The 20996-nt window shown below is 38.9% G+C and overlaps 1 long non-coding RNA gene across 2 annotated transcripts in view; it reads left to right on the top strand.

Moving 5' to 3' along the window:
- LOC114061742 overlaps positions 1-19818 on the top strand; it is a 24117-nt gene extending 4299 nt beyond the window's left edge. For both annotated transcript variants that reach the window (XR_003572197.1, XR_003572196.1), the window contains exons 2-4: positions 13859-13945; positions 16246-16482; positions 19793-19818. This is a non-coding gene — a long non-coding RNA (uncharacterized LOC114061742). The remainder of the gene's footprint in view (positions 1-13858; positions 13946-16245; positions 16483-19792) is intronic.
- The last annotated feature ends 1178 nt before the right edge of the window (positions 19819-20996 follow it).

Below are 20996 nucleotides of genomic sequence, written 5' to 3'. Positions count from 1 at the left end.
GTAGGGCAGACATGGACACCCAGACGTGCACACATATAAATAGCACCCTGCACACTACAAACTATAAACTGCAATTTTAAATGACCCTTTCCCTCACAGAAGCCATCTACCTTATGGCACTACTCAGGATCTCACACCAGAAAGTTATTAGTGGTGTCTAGGCTGATCGCCTCACATGAGGTTACAAAACATGTCAGAACACAGTATATGCTTCAACTAATTTGTACTCCCTCAGATAAGTTTCATTATTTTGTTTTAGAAATGGTCAAATATGTTCTGAGGTACCTTCGCCCAGAATTTGAAATGTACCGTGAAAAAGTTTATTTGGACCCCTTTCCTACCCTGGAAATTTCTTCCTGCTGTTATGGTTGTATAACAAATAAAAAGGACAACACTTTGCAGTTCCACTTACAAAGTTCAGCTTCAGCACCTGCAATCCCCATGGTGCACGGGGAGGGGTGCGAATCTCATCAGATCTTCCAGTTTCTTCCAGTTCCATCTGTAACCTTTAAAAAAATGCCTTGAGGTGCAATTAGCTGCTGTACAGTTCGGTTTGATTTTGTTCTAAGTTGCCTGAGATTTCAGAGTGTAAAAGACCTTCAGACTACAGGGATGCAATAAGAACAAGTTCCTTGACCTTTTATTCTCCTTGTAAATCATTTAATGGAGCAGACTTCTACTGAACTTCTTTAAGACACTGTCTGTTCCAAATCTTTGCACTATCGTTTAAGTATCAATCAGATGATTTAGAATTACTTTGCTACAGATAGAGGCTTTAAAGGAAATCTGTACTATGGCACAAAATCTCTTGTAAGCATCAGAATACATTATAAGAACACATTATTGATAGGTTTCTTTGCAGGAGGGGAGAAGATGAATCTGTACATGAAATGCAATCAGTAATTACTAGCCACACAAGAATTTACTGCCTTTCCAGGCATGGGTAGGCAAAGGTAGACATCAACAGTGAACCCAGGCAGAGATTTGCTGTGGTGGATACCACTGAAACAATATTTTATAACTGCTCAGTGTCACATATATGTTCCCTTGGCTGTTCCTATTAACCTTTCTTACCCAGGTGCTTCCCAATAATTGAGATTGCTCCATCATGGCTTCACTGCAGTTAATCATCATGATACTAAGGATTTATAGAGCTCAGAATAGGACTTTGCAGAGATCAAAAAGTGTATCCTGCTGTAACAGAAACCACAAAAAAGTAACAAAAGTTATTGGGGATTCCAAGTACCCAGCATAGTCTATTTGTTTTAATAAGGGTCATTAACCTTTTCCGACAGTCATGTAAATTTTTGCATCACTGGGACACGGACTTAAGCTACTACATTAGGATGTAATTTTCCCCTCAGCAAAGCTGATCCTTTGCTGCAATTACCAAAGGTGATCCTTTGTCAAAGGTGATCCTCTACAGCAGTAATCAGATCTGCAGCTATGACAGCTCATAAAGGAGAATACAGAGATGACCTTTATGCCCCTTTAGCCTTGATTCACTCTTGTTGGGAGAAAAAAAAAAAAGAACTTCTGCACTAAAATTAGACTTTTATTGGCCCTCTGTTCAGAGCTGAATTTTCCATCAGGCAATGGATCTCTAGGGATAGTGTCATGTGACACTGATGGCCTGGTTTACCTTTTCTAAATAGGAAAATTTTTATCTGTATTTTAACTTTACCTGCGTTTTAATTATCCCTTTGGATAATTGCTACAGAAAAGCAGTATGCCTTGTCCTTAGCCATTTCTCCAATCTCTAGGAATGTGAGGTGATACCAAATATTAACATCAATTACTTAAACTCAAAATTTTGAGGAAAGTTCTAAGAGTCATTAAAGAATATTATTAATGGTTTTTTACTGAGATAACCAAGATTACATTTGGCTGTCTTCAATTTTAAACTGAATTCTTACAAGAAACTCCAGGAAAACTTTATTGAAATGTTCAAAAAGAATCACTCTGGCTTCACTGTCTTAACAAAGCAACTATGTGAGAGCTCGAACTAGAATCATAGAATCATAGAATCAGTCAGGTTGGAAAGGTCCTCTGAGATTATCCAGTCCAACCCTTGATCCACTACCACCATGGTTACTAGACTATGGCACGAAGGGCAACATCCAGTCTCATCTTAAAATCCTCCAGGGACAGAGAATCCACCACTTCCCTGGGCAGCCCATTCGTGATTACCTACTCTGTAAAGAATTTCTTCCTCATATCCAACTTAAACCTCCCCTGGCAGAGCTTAAGACCATGGCCTCTTGTCCTGCTTTTGGTTGCCTGGGAGAAGAGCCCAACCCCCACCTGGCTATAACCTCCTTTCAGGTAGTTGTAGAGAGTGATGAGGTCTCCCCTGAGCCTCCTCTTCTCTAGGCTAAACAACCCCAGCTCCCTCAGCCTCTCCACACAGGGCTTGTGTTCAAGTCCCTTCACCAGCCTCATTGCTCTTCTCTGGACCCGCTCCAGCACCTCAATATCCTTCCTGAACTGAGGGACCCAGAACTGGACACAGCACTCCAGGTGTGTCCTCACCAGCACTGAGTACAGGGCAAGGGTCACTTCCCTGCTCCTGCTGGTTGCACCGTTCCTGATCCAGGCCAGGATACCACTGGCCTTCTTGGCCACCTGGTCACACTGCTGGCTCATGTTCAACTTCCTGTCAATCCAAACTCCCAGGTCCCTTTCTGCCTGGCTGCTCTCCAGCCACTCTGTGCCCAGCCTGCAGCGCTGCAGGGGGTTGTTGTGGCCAAAGTGCAGGACCCAGCACTTGGCCTTGTTTAGCCTTATCCCCTTGGAATCAGCCCAGCTCTCCAGTCTGTCCAGGTCCCTCTGCAGAGCCCTCCTGCCTTCCAGACGATCGACACTCCCCCCAGCTTGGTGTCAACTGTGGACTCCATCCCTTCATTTAAATCATCAGTAAAGATATTAAACAGAACTGGGCCCAACACTGATCCCTGGGATGTAGATTTTCTTCCATGCAGACTGATGAAGAATGTTAATTTATATTACCACCTTTTCAGATTTGCTGGCACTTACTATGTCTGGGGGGAAAAAAAAAAAACTTTCTGCTGCTGCTACACGCTCTACTAATGCCCAAGGTTTCAGCAGGAACAAAGCCTCTAATCTCTGGTGGTCAGTTTTGGCAGTACCGTGCAGACACTTTTTGCCACAGCTTCAGTTACATTTAGAAAAAAACATTTCTTTGTTCTATTGCTGAATTACAGTGGTTTCAAAACTTTCACAATAAACAAGTCTGATTCTGGGCACTGTCATAAAACTTGCGTGCCTGAGGTTCTATTGTGTTTTGTTGTCTGTAATGAATATTTGAGAGGAAAAAAAAAACCCACAAAACAGCATGACACTCTACTACTTTCAAGTTGAGCAACAGATGGCAGGGTAGTGAGATTATCCTATTTTAATTCTTCACATTTAATTTGTAGGCTAATGAATATTGAACAATGTTAGCTCAAGTAAATGTGATGAATATACTTAATGGGAAAGACTGTTTACAGGTATTAAATACAGCTAATACAATCTCTTCTCAAAGCTGTAACATTATACATCTATCATATCTGTCTATATAATTTCTCTTTATATATATATATGTGCTTGCAGCATTTGATAAGCATCAAGTTGTGTTCATATACTGATCAGTGTATTCTATATGAAGGACTATTATCAATTTACATGGAGTAAACATCTGTATAGAGGGAACTGATAAAAGAAACCTTCCACATTTCCATTGTATCGGTAGCCTTTGTAGGTATCTATCATTTTGTGAATATAGCAAAATGGATCTTCTGAGTTGTAAGTAGAATTATCTTGTGAAGAACAAAAACCATATCACAGCCACCCACTGTTTGCTGGCTGTGATGCCTGAGCACCACTTGGGTCAGAAAAGGGCAGCAACCAGATTCAAATCATGTTTTTGACATAAGCATGGGCACTGATCTGACTTCAGAGTATACTGGGGTCAACTAGGTATTAGCCATAATCCCTATCTCACTCTTTGTATGTGACTTTCTTCCATATGTGTGTAGTATCTTTCATTTGGATGCTGCCATGTTCATCATGCATAGGTCACCCTCAGCAGCCTGGAGCTTTAACTATCAAAACCAAAGGTGGGAAATGACACAGGCCTTGGTGCTGCTCTCAGCCTCAGCCCGTCTGTGTGAGACTCGTTCCCCAGAGTGATGCCCCTAACCACTGGTGCCTGACACAGCCATCAGAAAGAAATGACTACAGTGATATATTTCTGACAGTACCTGGACACATCAGGTCTGGCTTTGAAGATTTAAAAGACCTCCTTGCTCTGAACTAATAATTCTGCCACCAGCTACTCTGAGGTTCTTGAGGCTATTGTCAGTATATTGCTTCAGAGAGTCTGGCACAGGGTGAGTTTCATCAGGGTAGCTTGTCATTTGAGTATACAGTGGAAGTTGCGTGTCTAGAAATTCTTTTAGAGATAATCGGCAGAGATGAGTTCCTCCAAGATGTGATTCACTAAGCCAAAGAAAAAGGGTTGTAATGCCAAACTGCTTCTCTGCCTGTATTAACTCTTTCCCCATGGCTGTGGAAGTCCAGACAATTACTTGTGCACAGTTTCTCAGTCAACTAAAGTGAGGCCAGAAGTAGGTGGAAAACAGCTGGGATGTATCTCTGGGAATTTCTGACTGGTTCATTCACTCGACCACAGAGAGATGAGGATAACTGACCACATTATGATACCAAGAGATAGTATCTAATGGTCAGTTTTTGCCTGCATGCTCAGTCTTTTATTGCTCACTGTAGTTCATAGAGATCTAGGGAGCAGAGCCTAGGAAGTGGCACAGCAAATCCTTCCACATACACCATCTGCTCCATTTTCTGGCCTCCCATCAGCTAGTGACAAGAGTTTAATTTGTTCTGTCAAGAGATCAGACATGCAGTGCACCCATAGACACTGAAATTAAATGTGGGTTCAATCTCACCCCACATGTACCACAGCACTATAAAGGAATAGGAAGTAAAATAGGATCAGATATGAAGCTGAACCTACTAGAAGCCAAAGAGCCCTTTAATTATATATCATGCTACTTATCTAACCTTGAACTTTGCCAAAAAATAGTATTAGTATATTCAGGAAAAAACTGCCAGGGAATCAGGTTTTAGTGCTGATGCGTGATAAAGTCTCATCCAGAAAATGGAATCAACAAAAAAGGGTCACACTGCCCTTTCATTGGCATCATTTCAGTCTATAGGATAATTTCTACAGCAGTTTTAGGGAAAAAAAGAAGTATTTTCCAAAACATCAGTGCCATATTCTTCCAAATCAGTTTTGTCAACTTTCATTCTTTCTCATTCCTGCTGTGGTTTCCTATGTCTTATTTGATGAGCTCAGGTGAAAGGCCAGCCAAATAAAACACATCTTAGCTGAAGCTGATAGTAGTTTTAAAAATCTTCATCAAAATCACCAGCAGTGAAAAAGAATCTCTGTCTATGACTGTGAGTGACTTTAGGGTCAATCATAAAAAGGGAACGGTTTTCAAATGTAAATTTTGTACAAATATCTGTCTTTCACCCATTTTTCCACACCTTTCTTCATAGTTGGTGGTTATATAATATATTGATAGGCATCATTGTTTTTCACAATCGGGACAAAACTATACCATGCCAGGTTTATTTCTGTTGTATCATTATACTGTAAACAACGTGTCAGATCATATTGCTTGCCCTGGATTGACACAGTGTGAATAAATTACAAATGATTGCTCCTCCCAAGAAACTCATAGCAATATATATTATTTCCAGATGGAAGAGCCACTGTGGATTCATACAGCAATTTTCACAGTGGGAAAACAGCAAAATAACATGGACTAATGAGAGAAAATACAAATAGTCAGCACTGCCAAGCAAACCCCACTGCTTGTGTTTGATTGACTGGGAACCGTTCACTGACATAGCTGTTTTTTGACAGTGTGTGTTTCTTCTATACCATTTGGGTCTGAGGAAAGTAATATACCAGCATTGGGGTTTTTTTCACTGAAAAGCATCTTTACAAACACTGAAAGAAACAGGATGCTACAGATTGTAAAAAAATGACTTTACAAGGGAGAGCATCTGCAAGTAGCAATTTCTCCACTAAGCTATTTGAAGAGGAAAGGAACAGGGGAAGTGAGTCCTTGCAAACTGAAGCTAATGTTTTTGTGCTTGCAGTCCTGGCATTTCCTTTGCCCCACTGGAGCTTAGAGACAAAGTCTGATTAGACATGGCTCAGATAAATCTGCTCTCAGGTAGCTCATGCTGCCACTGTTAGCAGAGGAAAGTAATTAAAGTAATTTGCTTACAAGGGGATGAAGCTTTCTGTATCATCGACTGAGTCGGAGGCGGTAACTCTTAGCAGAGGAAATGGTTCATCTGGGGTGGTCCTGTGAGATGTGCATTGAATGTAGGTCACAGCAGGTTCCTTTGAGAGAGGAAAAACAAGCTGTTGCTGCCATCCTGCAAGGACTGCCCTGAAGAACCATTAGCCTTCAGGAGGTTCCATTTCACTCTCTACAGGATAAGGGTTTCAGTCTCCAGAGAAAAGTTAGTGCTTTCAGGAGAGCCTTATCAAGTGACAGGATCTCCTTTAATGCTACAGAATACTTTTTATCCAAGGGAAAAAAGTTAACTTTCGCTGTACATGCAGCTCAGTTACTAGGACATAGTTATCTTGTAAAATGCTCCATGGACGGAACAGTTGGTAATTAAAGGGATTAGTGCCTTTACCGACAAACTTGAAATGGAGATGCAGAATCAACTGACATTTGACCAAGCACAGTTGGCATTTCCTTTTCTAAACTCAATCCTTCTGCATCCTGTGCTCCTGCTCCTTGGTCATGTGCCTTGCAATTATCTGAATTCACTGATATCGAGCTTTGAGTACTTTCAGGGGTGTCAAGCAAATACTTGTCTGACAAACTGCAGGCCTGCCTCATTGCTTGAGGAGGAGGGACACAAATTATATGGGCACATCCTTGCATGCCTAGGCCTAGGGCCCATCAGTGTTAGGAGCAATCCTGCCAAGGACCAGTCTGAAACCAGACCCAAGTACTTAACAGGACGGTCCAGAAAAAAAATAGACTATTTTAGATGGTCACACGTTGCTCTGGCAACTGAACATCTCTCAGAACCGAACAATGTTTGTAACTGTGCACTGTTCTAATTATAAGTTTAGGTAAAGTGTTATCAGTAATTAAGGTCCTTCATGATCTTCATTTTATACCTCTGTAGAAATAATTTGTCTTCATCACAGCTTTTAAATATTTAAGATATCGTAATGAGTAATGGATTTAATGTTATTAATGAAGAATCACATTGCTAGAAATGTTATATTGTTTAGATTATCTATCTATTTATTTTGCTAGCAAACTGAATGTTTTATGCCAGAGACAGAAATATTGCTTAGTTGTTGTTTTCATTTCTGTTGCCATTCCCATTTCTTGTTTTCTTTCTCTCCATATAGAACTTTCAGCAGCACAGATACTTTAGCACAGTAGAGATGTTATTGCAAATTTTGCTTGTAGATACTGGAGAGAAAAATCTCTTACCTATTATATCATGAAGGCTATTATGAAGAAAAAACATATTGGTAGAATACAGACCTTGAATTATGTGACCTTTTGTGCTTTAATCTGAGGTAGGAATGTCAGTTACAATATTAATTAAACACAGCTTGATAGTAAGCTTAAATTAATTAAGTAAATATCTGTCATGGCAAATGAGAAGAGGATCCCAACCTGAACAGAAAAAATGGTGATTTTTTTTTTTTTTTACTTTGGTATCAGGTGAAATTGTACTACAAAAAGAAGTTACTTATAATCATTAGAGCTATTAAAAATCAGTGTCATTGGAAAGAGGATGAACACACAGTATGTTTTTTGTGAGGAATTTATTTGTTGGTAATAAAACTTTTTGTGGTGCGATCTCAAAATCATTATGCTATAAAAGCAATACTTTGTACTGGAAGATTGTACATTTATCTTGTGCAAAGTCTTGTGATTGTAAATCAGTGCACCCACACATCGCTGTTCAAGGTCTTCTACAGGGGAGCCATCCAGCAATATAAGCCATACAGCAGGATTATATAATCTGCCTGGAGGCTAGCCTTCAGGAGCACTGGATGCTTCCCATAAAGGGATGTACTTTCACAGATAGATCTGTGAAGAACTGATACAAAGTGAACAGTAGCTGTACGCAAAAAAATTAGGCATTCAACTCAAGGAAGCGGACTGTAAAAGAACAACTTGCTCCATCTGTCTTCCTCTGATTGATGCTATCACACTAAATGTTTTCTTGTCACTTGAAATCAATGAGAAGAACCCCTGGCCACTTTCCTCCCTTCTCTCTATTTATGTCTAGCATTTTCTGGGAAAGAACTTTAGTTTCTGTAGTTACCATCATCTGGAAGACTCAACTGGATGACATGTGAAAATGGTTTGCTCAGAAGGAAATAGGTACTTGTCCAGCCATACAATCTTCCACAGTAGATTCAAGTGGCAAAGGAAGGCTAACTCAAGCACTGACCTCCACTTCCTAAAGCTAGGTGAGGTATCCTTATGCAAGCTGAAAAATTAGCAGCTTCCAGTATTTTTAGTATTTCCATTTTAAGAATTTGCTTTACTCACTTATTAGGCTGGAAAAAAAAACCCTGGTGAATATTGGAAGGGAGCACTTATTATTCCTGTCCTTTGTGGTGTTGCCTACACAGCAGCAGAGCCAGTGCTCTTGGCTCTCAGGGTGCTGGCAGCGGGGAAGGTGCTGGTTCCCATGGAGACCGTTTGCATCTCAGTGCAAGATGAGGGGGAAGCCAGAAGAGATGGAGACAGAGGCACTGCAAAGAGCCAGAGCATCCTGCACGCTTAGTCACCCTGCTGCTGGGTCATCATGTCCTCTTTGTGGACTCTTTCAGTCTTTTGTCTTTGTCTTTGCCTTCGAGAGTCTTTGTCATCTCTTAGGCAAAGCAAAGCAGAGTGTTTGTTGCTGCCCACACCTGTGCTGGGCTAACCTGAGTGCATGTTCCCTGAAGACGTGATCACTTGGAGTCATTTATGCTCAGTCTTGCTTTTCATAGTTATTATGAGCCCCATCAAAAAATGCTTACATTTACATGCTAAATCTGGAGATAAATTTCATAATTCATGACCCTGAGATTAGCTCAGTTGATTAGAGCACATTCCTTTTAATGCCAGAGTTGTGGGTTTGATCCCCATACGGGTCATTCACTTACGAGTTGGACTCACTGATCCTTGTCGGTCCCTTTCAAATTCAGAATGTTCTGTGATTCTGTGTGTTAGTTCCAGGTGTCATCACAAGATTTCAGTGAGGGTATCACTTGAACACAAATAAAGGGTTGTTTAAGATTCCTCATTTTCTTTCCTTTAATTATCCAACTTGAATTCCTGAATTACTTCTCTTAAAATAATTTCTTCAATAAATGTTTAAAATTCAGTAGTTTATGTGTCTTTCACATTTCCTCTCTTCATTTTAATTAGTATACAACAGATTGGGGGATATGAAATTGTAGCATTTGAAACAATATTTACAGTAAGTATTTTGAAAGTAGCTTCTCCATGTTGTAAATGTGCAGTTGAAATTTCTACTACAACAAGTGTTTTTTAAAAATTATGTTATTAACGGTTAGTCAATTGACTCACTGAGGCCTGAGGACTTCATTTTACAGTAGAGGAAATCTAAACATTGTCAGCATCAGGCTGCATTAGTGACACACAGAAAAGTTACCTGGGCTATGCAAGTTTGAAACCTAGTTAGGAAGCTTAATTAAGTCAAGTTTTGTTAGGAAAGTAAAGCTGAAAGAGACAATGTGGTTTGGCTTATTTGACTCACGTAGAACCAGATTCTTTGTGCAAGGTATTATCTGTCTGAAAGATCTTCAGTGGAGGAGATTCTGCACCCTAAGTAGGTAGTGTCTGCCAGAATTTCAATGCACTTATAGAATCATAGAATGGCTTGGGTTGGAAGGCACCTTTAAGATCATTTGGTTCCAACCCCCTTGTGCTGGACAGGGAACTTTCCAATACACCAGGTGGCTCAAAGAGTCATCCAGCCTGGTCTTAAACACCTCCAGGGGTGGGGAGTCTACAACCTCTCTGGGTAACCTGTTCCAGTGTCTCACCATCCTCACAGTAAAGAATTTTTTCCCTAATTTTAGTCTAAACCTGCTCTCCCTCAGTTTAAGGCCATTCCTCCTTGTCATGTCTCTCTACCTGACCGCATGAAAAGTCCATTTCCAGCATTCTTGCAAGCCCCTTATCATTAGGAGTTATCTATATGCTGTCTGACTTCTAGGCAGCAAACCTGATTGTAATTAAATTCTACTTTAATAGCACCAACAGATTTTTTGTTTGTCACTAAAGAGAGCTCAGGAGAAGAAATTTGACTTACACCTGTTAAAATTTCTGTTGTTTTTCCCAATGCGTGCTGTTTTGTTTTTTGCACTTAAAAAGAAACTTCACAAATGTTGTTTCAAAGAATGAATATTTGGCTTTAAACAATCGTATTGTTAGAACAGACACTTCAAAAGCTTGTTGGAGAGAAGATAATCAAGGTAATACTTAGCAGGATCATTCTGTGATGCAAAGTATGTAAGGTTGGCAAGGCAGGCTGTGCTAATGAAAAACAATTCAAGTGAATCAAGGTGAATTCTGCGGAAATCTGAATATTTGCTCAAAAGTGTTTTGCTTAAGTAGGAAGAGTATGGTATCTACACTACTGATGACACAACCAAAATGGGGACAATGAGCATGGTGCAGAATACTGAGGGAAATAAGGGATATTCTGGGAGCAGAAGACAAATATTAAGATGAGCCAGGGAAAAACAAACAAACAAACCTCAAGACAAAACAAAAATGAAACTAAAACCTGAAAAACAAACAAACAAAAAACCCCCACAAACTTAAAACAACAGAGCAAAACCAACTTGCACAATTTTTTTTTAGACATCATCAGTGAAGGAGCCATGAAGAAGATAATCAGAAGGTCTTCAAAAAGAGAAGCATTTGTACGGTATACTTCCAAACATTGCAAAGGATCTGGTTCATGATGCACAGCTGAAGGCAGGACCCACTTAATCATAGCAACCATCTCTGTAGGAAAGGCAGAAAGAAAACAGTTTGACATGGGCATATTTTTTTAAAAAACAGGATCTGAATAAAAAAAAAGAGGACATCTTGAAAGATTACCAACAATAGTGAAGAGAAGCAAAAAGAGAAGCAAGTTGAAGGAACTATTGAGAATATTTAATGAGACCCAAATGGAGATTCAGAACCTATATACACTCTTAAAATTAGGATTTAATAAAGACCAAACACGTGCAGAAAACCAACTCAGATGACAAAATAAACATACTGGGTGTCAAAAAAGCAACCTTCAAAAAGCACAAGTAATTATAAAAGGCAATGAATTCTGTTATGTATGTAATCACAATGTTAAAAATCAGAAAATATTTCCAGAAACAAATTTTGCATAGAAAATAGCCATTGAACTTTGAGACAACTTTCCTAACTAAGCTTGTGGAAATGGGACTTGTAATTTTACAGGAGTTCAGCTTTCTTAATTTAGTTTCAACTTAAATAAATACAATTGCTGCTTTGGAAATTCAGAATCTCTGCCCTTAGAGATTACAATTACATAATCTTTTTACAAATGGCCATTACCTTTCAAGTTGATAATTTCAAAATACAACATTACATGAAGATATGATATATGAGTGTCGGAAATACTAAAGGTCTATAATTTCCCAGAAACATGACAGAATTAATACAGTGGGAATGATAGGACTGAATTTAAATTTGTTTTTACCATTTTCAACCATCTAAATGTAAACAAGAAGGTACATGTGTGCATATAGGCCCACACATTTCTCCTTACAGTTCCCCCTACCTCATTTCCAAGAAGACTTAATGTAAACCTCGGTTGGATAAAACCGATCAAACTAGCTGTTGTCTCAAAACTTTATTTGTACATACTACTTCGAATTTCTTTTTCTAAGCATCTAGTAATACCAGAAGCCTAAAAAAATTCTGTCTGTTTGAATAAGATTCAAGGGTCAATAAAAATAAAAACAGTAATAGCACTCCTTGAAAAAGAGAGTTAATTACAGTTCTATGAAGAAGAACAAGACTGTAGAATAAGTACCTGCTGCATTAGCACTCCCATTTCTCATCTATCATGCAGGGTCCTTATACAGCTGAGCAAGAGTACTTCAGCCTAAATTGGTTGGCATTTATTGGCAAGGATCTTGCTTTAATGCCAGCTCCCTCCCTAGAGCTACTTCTAACTCCTGCTTATGTTTTCCCTGCCTTCATTCTATTTTCTTCTACAGGTTTACAACATGGGATGAAAGCACTTTGGTATTGTTTAGCATTGCTTTCTGACCTTAACTGTGTTGAGCTAGAACAAACAGACATAATCCTCAGAATACAGGCAGGAGGCAGAAATTTATTTTAAAAATCAGCAGGACTAGGTTTTTGCTCTCGGGAAGGACTCTGGCTGCTTACATGTCACTGTCAGAAGTAAAATGAGACACGTGGAGGGATTATCATCTCTGCTCCTTTTTCCAAATACTACTGTGACACCAAAACCTAAAGACTGCAGACCCTAGAACCTGTGTGAGCCGTTCCACATCAACCATTCCTCTCCCAGACTGTTTCTGCAGGTTGGGAACTCACGTGTAAGAGCATCTCTTAACAGGTGCACTCAGAGATGAACCATGTGGAGAATGCAGTGGTCAAAATGTAAGGACATGCCAAGTATGGAGTTACGGTGACGAGATCCATAGCTCATCCAATCTGCATGCCAAGTGGCACAAAAATTTGCCATACTAATGCACACAAATATTACATATATCCTCAAATTATGAAATCATGTTCAAAGATACCCCTCGCCCCCCAAAATGATCCACTTTTGGTTTTCATTTAGCTTCCAATTTCAAAGTTACAGGTTTTAAATCCTGCAGAATTTTTCTCTAGTCACAGAAGATAGAAACTTGTTTATGCAACTCATAAATGCAAGCTGAGACTCTTACATAATTACAGGTCTCCAAACAATATGCATTACAGGAGCTGGCAAGGCCATGCTGGATAATCAGTTTTAAGACGGAGCAGCCTTTGAAACAAGCAGAGAATCTCATTACCCAGCTGCATAAATCCATGGTTCAGTCACATATTGAACTCTTGTGTGCAGTTCTCATCCTACGATCTCAGAAAAAAAGAGAGTATAACTGGGAAAGATTGAGAGTAGTGTAGCAGACATATTCAAAAACATACTATTCAAAATAGTGTATTCAAAATATTAAAAAATCGGAGCTATTTTTTAAAATATGGGACAACCACTAAGTAAACATTAGCTTAGCAAAGAGATAAGTTGGACTGAGGAGTAGGGAGAAGAATGGCATTTAAAAAAAAAATGTACAGTTCCATTGGGAATGGCTGCTCACAGTCTCTACCAAAGCAGAACTACAGGATATCAGAAGTAAGCAGATGGCAGTCTCAGAGCAAATGAAAGAAACTGATTTTTCACATTGTGCAGGTAAACTACAGTTTTTTTCAGATGCAAAACATCTATGTGAGTTCAAAAGATAACTGAAAAAAAACAAAAGAAAAAAAAACATCAGGGCCATTAATTACAAAGACACAATCTCAGACTCAAGGAGCTCTTTGAGCTGGAAAAATATTCTAAGGAAACATCATTATGCTTTTGACCTTTTCTTTCTCTCTTCTCTAAGCATCTGCTTTTGTGTGCGTGGTGACAGGATACTAGGAAAAATGGATATATTCATCCCATGCTCTGAATCCAAAATCTTTAGTTTGTGTTTCAGAACTGCCAAGAATTATGAAAATTAGAAGTAATCAAATGCCCCTCAAGATTTTTTCCTCTGCAGGAACAGAGGAAACAACTGCAGAAGGTAAGACGTAGATTCTGATTAAGTGTTCCCCAATTATTTATATGAAAATCACAGAATTACCTCCTGGGCTCTGAGTCTTTTTTCCCCCAGAAAGCTCTGAGCATTGCTGAGGGACCTTTAAATGATAGGGCAGGCGGAAGTGTAAAGTATACGTGAGGTGTAAAGCTGCTTTGCAGTATTAGGTCTCCAAGCCTTTGCACCTACAATAGTTCGTTTCTTCTGAGAGTGTTGGAGACTTCCTTGTTTATGAGGGCACTGCTAATTCCAGCACAAACCTTATGTGAGCTTGCTTTAAACTATGCCATGAGTTCTGAATGGGCCCCAAACTAACTCATACACGCTTGAGCATAGCTTACCTCCTCCTGCCTCTGGGTGGGAATCACAGCTCTGCCTCAGAGTAAATGATTTGGTGAACTGAAAAGTTTCTCCCACAATGCCAGAAGACAAGCTACCCACTTACAGCCTGGTCCAGGCACCCAGCTTTTGCTTTTGGTTTTGTAAGGCAAATGAGAGAAGAGCATTTGTATGAGGGAGATGGAAGACTGTGAAGGATGGATATAATGCCAGCATGGATAAAAGGAATAACAAGATCTGCTTCTGGAGAAGCGGGCTGTGGGGTCAACCTCAGAGGTGAACCATGTGTTTGGAGAAATTAGCAGTTATTATGAATGACGAGTGATGCTAAGATACACATTCACATTGAGAGGTGTAAAGTTAAGAAGTAGCATAAAATTTCTCATTTCTCTCTTTAATCAAAAGACTGCTTCGTAACATTAAGAAAGCAATCAACTTACAAATGATGTCTCTGAAGGAATAACTGAACGTTGTTCACAATAACAAGTGCATCTTCTGTGAAAGATTGAAATAGCAATCAATTGGCACACCGATATCTCTGCTGTTATTTGTAAAGGGGTCTTACAGAATTAAGACAATATATAGTATATCTGACTTAAAAGTTGGCAGTTGTCTCAAAATATGTAACCTCTGGCTGGGGTGAGTAGGTATATAACCTAGTGCTTAGCAGGGATCTCTATCCCAATACTTCTTCCATTACTTTGCAGTGTATTTTGCTACCAGTCCTCAGATACATATTGTTTCATCTAAAATTAAGTTCCCTGATTGTCTCAGTGGGTATCTTAGGCAATATTTGAAGTAATTATGACGCTTCAAAACCAGCATAGGAAAACAATATTGTTCCATTTTATTTCTCTTCACAGCTGTCCAAACAACATTAAAATAAATCAGAAGTGCATTGCATTCAGAGCAATAACATAAATATAAAATCTCTCCAGCACAGCAAGAGCCATCGAACAATTAGCAGGAGTCCTTCTGACTAAACAAATATATTTTGCACTTCTGGAGCAGTCCAATGGGAATGAACACCCCTGAGAGAAAAAAAAATAGTAATCTTTAACAGTGTTAACAAGTTGTATAGTACAGATAATCCCATAATTACTTCAATAGCTATTTTAGAGAAGATATGTGTGTTTCTAGAATTCATCACTTCCATGTCATCCTCCTTGACCTGAATGGAAAATCATATCTTTGTTTTTTTGACTTTATCATCTTTGTTGCTTTAGTGTCCTCTGTCATACTCCAGGTAGATGTTTGCTTAACATAAAGGGGGAAATCATAGTTAGGTCAAATTTAATGCAAAGATAAAGTGTGTAGATGTACAAGTATTTAAAAAGTGAATATTAGCTGTAATAATTACTGACGCCACAAACAGCAGCAAATCACATTTCTTGGGGAAACATTTTTTTTCCCCTTCTTCATACCTTCATATTCCTGTGATAGCACTTCTGAAACTGGGGAAACCACAGCTAGCATGGTCTGCAAAACTGAGATGTAGCTAAATACAGAAATATTTAAAAGGCAAATAATTATATTAATAATCAGTGATGTCACACTGGACTCATGACAAATAAAGAGGTACCACCATGAAAGGTGTGACTGGAGCCTCAGAGCAGCATACTGCTAAAGCTAAATTTAACAAAATGAATGAATTTCAGAATCAAGTGTCAGTGGATCATGGTTTACCTGTGAGAAGGGTAATCAAATGAAATTAAATTCAATAAAACTCAAAGGTATTTACTTTGCATCTCATTCAGAGCATCTAAGTAGCATTTTTACTGTACTGTAATACTCTACAATCAAGATGTGATGGTGAATATGTTTACATTTTATCCGTCAATGTTTTTAATGGTTTTTTTGTGCCTAATTCTTGTATGTTGTTAATAAAGTAAAAAAAAATTACCTATCTAATTTATTTCCTACTGTGTCTATTGCTTTGTTTTTAGTGGTAGCTCTATAAACAAACAAACACTCCAGAGAGTTGCTCGTGTCGGAGGTTGGACTTCAAATATACAAATTGAAACCTTCAGAGCCAATTTAATATGCATAATGTGGTCTGATGAAAAATGGTATAGCTATCCTGGGGTGACCAGCACTACTTAGCATTCATTTGGATTTCAAGCTCAATGGAAGAATGGTGCAAAATTTGGATACACAACATTTATCAACACAATGAACAAAGTGTAAGTACTTTCTCTTTTTAATGTGCATCATGAAGGAACAAAAAATCCAAATCTTATTACAGAAGTAAAATCAAAGACAATTTTCTCACAAGATGGATTGTTATTCACAAAACATTTTCAGGAGTCAGGTGAGAGATGGGAACAGAAGTTCTAATTTTGCTTCCCTGTTGCAATGGGCAGGGCACTTCTGTGCTCTCTTTTCCCTGTTTGTGAAGTAAGGATAGAGCAATAATGAGTTCTTCAGTTTTATGATTCTCTTAGTGTTTGCATAGCAGTTTGAAATATCAGGAGTAACATAGAAATAATAACTACTGGACATATTATAGCAAACACAAACACCTCTATTTCCAGCATTTTACCTTTTATTAGTTCAAAATCTTATTGAAATATAACTTGTGATTTTTATGTAATGAGAAATAGATTACTAGGTAGCATACTAAGTAAAAATTTGGTGTGGAACACTCTAAAACAATAATTTCCATCCCAGAAGAAACTAAGGTATTTACAAGATGTTTTTACAATAAAAATAAACCATTAAAAATTTGGCAGGGATTCTCTGGGCATAATTGCAGTTGTGCTTGTTTCAAAATGCCTATTAAATCTGATTCACCAGGACTGTACTATGAGCATGCCTCTGCCTATGGGAAAAGCCTGGACAATAATTTAAAGTACCTTAAATTGAAAATTTAGAGCTGTAATAATTAATTGTGAATCATTAGAAACAGATCAATTAAAAAATAAACAAAAGCACAACAAAACAAAACAATATTGTTTATAACATAACAGATCATTAACAAACTGCTGTAGAATCAAAGTATTTGCCAGAGAAAAAGATATATCACAGGCAGAACCATGCTTTTATATAAAACCTCAAATTTTCTGTCATATCCTCCAGCACTGAGTATCCCCTGGAGTTTAGTGCAGCCCATCCCCACCTGGGTTTAATAATTCTCAGTAAATCTTTGTGAGTGTTACCTACACTTGGACCACAGAAAATCTGAAGAGTTCCAACACACTGGCTGCCCAGTGATTTGGTTTTTCAGGTTGAGTGATGAGGATTCTGTTTGGGAAGAGAGAGTGATGAATGTTTACATACTATAGGTATCCCTGTCTGTTCAAGCCTCCTTTTCATGATCAAGTAATTTTTAAGATTAAATATGTTTTTTTCTCTGTGTCTTAGGATTGATAAGCAGGCTTAGCAAGTGTCCCAGCATTCTCATGGACTCATGTGCCTGGATAGGTATTCTCAGAGAGGATTTTATGTCTGTTCCCAAGCTCACAAGGATTGTAGTGCGGCAACTGGAAAAGGGCATACTGGAGCATGTTAAAAGGTCTTCTGCTAAGTGATGGCCATTTTTTTCTGTCTCCAGTGCTCCAATTACAACTGTATGCTCCTATCTCCTTGCTATTAATTTGATAACAAATAACTCGCTTATACTGGATTTTTTTCCTAAACTCCTTCCCCACATTATAACTGTGCACATACATTCATCTAAGACAAATTTTCTGTTGAGGTTCCCATCAGCTAAAGAACCAGTAGAGCAGCCTCAGGTGTCTTCTCTCATGTCTCTGGAATTTACACAAGAAAAAGGAAAGAATATCAAAGTATATGCATGGGATTCTACCAGAAAAATGTTACCCTTGAAAAGCTTGAGTAGTCAGCATTGATAACACAGAGGAACTACTTAAGATCAGATGTACCTTGGAATCAGACATTCATAGAGCCTAATGAATCTGAACCTACATATTTAGTAGAAATTAAATGACAAACAGGTTTCTTGGCCAGTTTTACAGTCATATATTCATTCAGCACAATCTCATTATACTTGAGGACTGTGCAAATGTGGAAACATGTGGGAATCATTCTGCCAGAACAAACGAACGCCTTACATTCTGCATCTCATTGTTGGAAGTGACTTCCAACAGGAGTTTTACAGGGAAAGAGAAAAAATGGATAACCTCATTTTTCTAGGTTTGTAATTTTCTCCTGTTATGTAAAAAGCAGCTCCAGCATTGGTTGGGAATAGCTTCTGTGCTGGAACAGCAGGGCTTATGCCTATTTTGTTCATAACACAGTTTTTGCAATTTAAAAGAGAGCAATAGACCAAAGAGGAGAGTACAGTCAAACTGTGGCCATCAGAAGTGAATAAACTCTGTCTAAGTGGTAATTTAGAGACACCTTAGCATTGACTTTAAATGTGCTTTAGAAAGTGCTTTTCATAAGGAAGAGATGTGATTAAATTAAATTCCTCTCCAACAATAGCTTACAGCTACCTATTATAAGCTTGTGAAAAGTGTCAGCGGAAATACTGAACACATCTCTTGCCAGTTTGAATTTCTCTTAAAAACTAAAATTTCTGTACATTTGCACAGTATTATTCTGTTTCTGTCTAGTGGCACTTTCTAGTCTATTCTAGAAGAACTGTGTTCTATTATTCATGGCTAATTTTAATTACTCCATCTGTAATTTCAACCACATCCCAATTTACCACATTGATCGTCCATTAAGATTCTGTGAACTGTAAACTATTATTTCCATCTCTTCTTCAGCAATCATGTCAGTTATTCACACAATCTTCTCACTGCAGAGTTTTCTATTCAGAGATTAAGTTGGCTGATTATTTATTTTTATAGTAATAGTGTTCAAAACAATTAATGTCCAGTTGACTGTACATTTTCCTCACTAGACTGGTTGTGGTTTCAAGCTGCACTGTGTAAATCTGGAAGTCTGTACAGTGAGAGAGAAATACAGTTTCTATGCTCATTCTCCTGCTTGGAAAAATATTCTGGTTTTGATTGAATGAGAACTCAGAGTCACGATCCTTGCAAGGCCACTTAAAGTCTAGGAAGAGAAGTCTGCACATGGATTTAAGTGCCTAGCAAACACAATCACTCTTTAGCAAATTGTAGAAAAGCTGCCAAGTTTGGGGATTAAAACTGCTTGTTACTGATGTCTTGGAAGGAAGACCATGCCTGTGAGAGGCATGTGCTGCTGTGGGTTTATTCTGCCATTCCTGCCTGCCCCAAGCTTGCCACTTGCCTCTCCCAGTCTCTGGCCTTGGCTCTGCCCTGCAGCTCCCAGCCTAGGAGTATCAAAGGAAGCAGATGACCACAAGCAGAAGGGATGTGGAGATTTTTTCAGCACCCCACAGGCTGAGCAGGCTCCCCACAAGCAGGGCAACACTGGCTGTAGTGACTTGCTCAGGAACAGACTGACTACCCATTCTGCCATGGTCTTGGTTCTAGGAGGTATTATTTCTTCCCCTTACACCCAGAGTCTTAACAAATCTGGCTCACTCTTTCACCACAGAATGAACACATCTGTCAAGGTGCCATTGGACCTTCTTCATTCATCCTTGGGAAACAGACTAATTTTTCTTTTACCTTCTGTTTTCTACCTTTCCTTTTCAGTGAAGTTGCAGCTGTCAGAATTACAGTATTTCCCTACTCATTCTCTAATCATGTAATTCTTATATCCTGATGCCATTTCCTTTCATCCCAGGGCCTGTTCTCAACTTCTAAGGCTCCTTTTGTTGCTGAAAATCAGCTCTTAAAGGAAACCTCTATTACCCAATTTGCAAGTTTTAGAAGCCTGGCATTCTTTTATTACGATGCGCGCTAGAATGATTCCAGCATGCCGGCTGCCCTGGGAATTGTTTTGCCAAAGTGCACAGACAGGTATCTCCTCTAAAGCTTATTTGTCAACATTACATGATTGTTTATTTTTCGTTCCCCACATTCCTGTTACATATTCATGACATTTCCCAGGACTTATTAGTATATATACATATCCTTATTAGGTCTCTGAGGGGCTTCACTGAAGGTCCCTAGTGGTCCTGTATCTGGAGCCCCCCAAATTTCTAAGTGACTGCCTATGAGCTTCTTGAAGACAATACACCTGGTTATAGAGTAACTTGGTATTGCTTGGCTGGCTGCCTCAGTTCCTTTTTCATTGTTTCTTTACTTGCTTGATTAGTCCTTTTAAATCATTTGAATCATCTATACGTAGTTTCTACATGTGAGGACGTAGTCTGGCCTTGACACACTTCACCTGAAGTACAGCATAGCTCTGGCACTGATTTTTTTATCTCACTTTGGGCAAGTAATGTGTATTCGCAGGGCTTTCATTTACCACTTGAAAAAATGGGGATAATGTCTTTTTTTTCCTTTCCCTTGGCATCTGCTCTTTATTACGGAGTCAACTCAACAATTTTAGAACTGGGGACTGGGACTTCTAGTGAGGTGATGGGACTAATGGCAGTTTTTATTTCAAAATGCCCACGAGTGCAGAAGATAGTGTTTATCCTTGTTCCTGTCTCTACTTATGGGCAGGTGCAGAATTGCCTTTGAAAGAAAGGCCAGACTGTATCACCATGTAGGTGGGACCTGGGCCATGGACATCAGCTGAACTACCTGCTTCTGCTGACACTGTAATAAAGCAGGGATTAGTTGTGTTTCTGCCTTTCCCTGGTCCCCACCTCAGCCCACCAACAGGTCTCTATCTGTGAAGGATC

Source organism: Empidonax traillii, unplaced genomic scaffold, assembly GCF_003031625.1.
Source record: "Empidonax traillii isolate 1590-97213 ecotype Southwest subspecies unplaced genomic scaffold, ASM303162v1 scaffold355:size2308892, whole genome shotgun sequence".
Lineage (NCBI taxonomy): Eukaryota > Metazoa > Chordata > Aves > Passeriformes > Tyrannidae > Empidonax > Empidonax traillii.
This window is presented reverse-complemented; position numbering and strand designations above follow the sequence as displayed.